The following is a 698-nucleotide window of genomic DNA, read 5'->3' on the forward strand; positions in this document are numbered from 1 at the left end:
GACTTAGTATTATATTTTGACCTATCAAGCTTCCAACTCATGGTGTGCAAGAGTAAAGATCCATAGGGACACACCAACAGGAAAGAATCTCTGCCATTGACTACAGCTGAAGCAACCAGAGCTGGCCTGTCACTTCTGAAATTGAAGAAAAAGGAAGTTGGTTTTTTTTAAAGTGATAAAACATTTAAAAATCAACAAGGTTTCGCATCACAACTCAAGAAAGAATTGAAGCCGTTAAGGCAAGTGGAGAAAATTTGACAATATGCAGGACTTAAGAACACTGCCCATGAGAAAAGGCTAGGATTATTTAGCATAAAAACCTACAGCAGGATGTAATTTTCAAGTGCTGCTGGAAACAAGCTTACGACGAGCAGAAAAGCAGGACCCACGCTGCAGCAAGAGCTCCCCAAAGTACCGGCAAACAGGCCGCCAGCCCGCCAGCCGCCGGCAATGCACCTCCGGCCGAGGAACACGGGGAGGCAGCGGGGGCTCCGCCGGGGCCAGGGCTGCCCCGGGGGCCCCCTCAGCACCCCCCGAAGGGCGGCGAGTCGGCCCCTCAGCCCCATTCCCCGGGGAGAAACCCCCGATCCCGCCCCCACCGGGGCCGACCTGCGCTCCGGGCTCCCCGCACCGCCCCGGTCGACCGTTACCGACGGCGGGCGGGGCTCCCCCCCGCAGCCAGCCCAGGCAGGCCGGGC

The sequence above is a fragment of the Charadrius vociferus genome, unplaced genomic scaffold (genome assembly GCF_000708025.1).
Source record: "Charadrius vociferus isolate BGI_N301 unplaced genomic scaffold, ASM70802v2 scaffold406, whole genome shotgun sequence".
Taxonomy (NCBI): Eukaryota; Metazoa; Chordata; class Aves; order Charadriiformes; family Charadriidae; genus Charadrius; species Charadrius vociferus.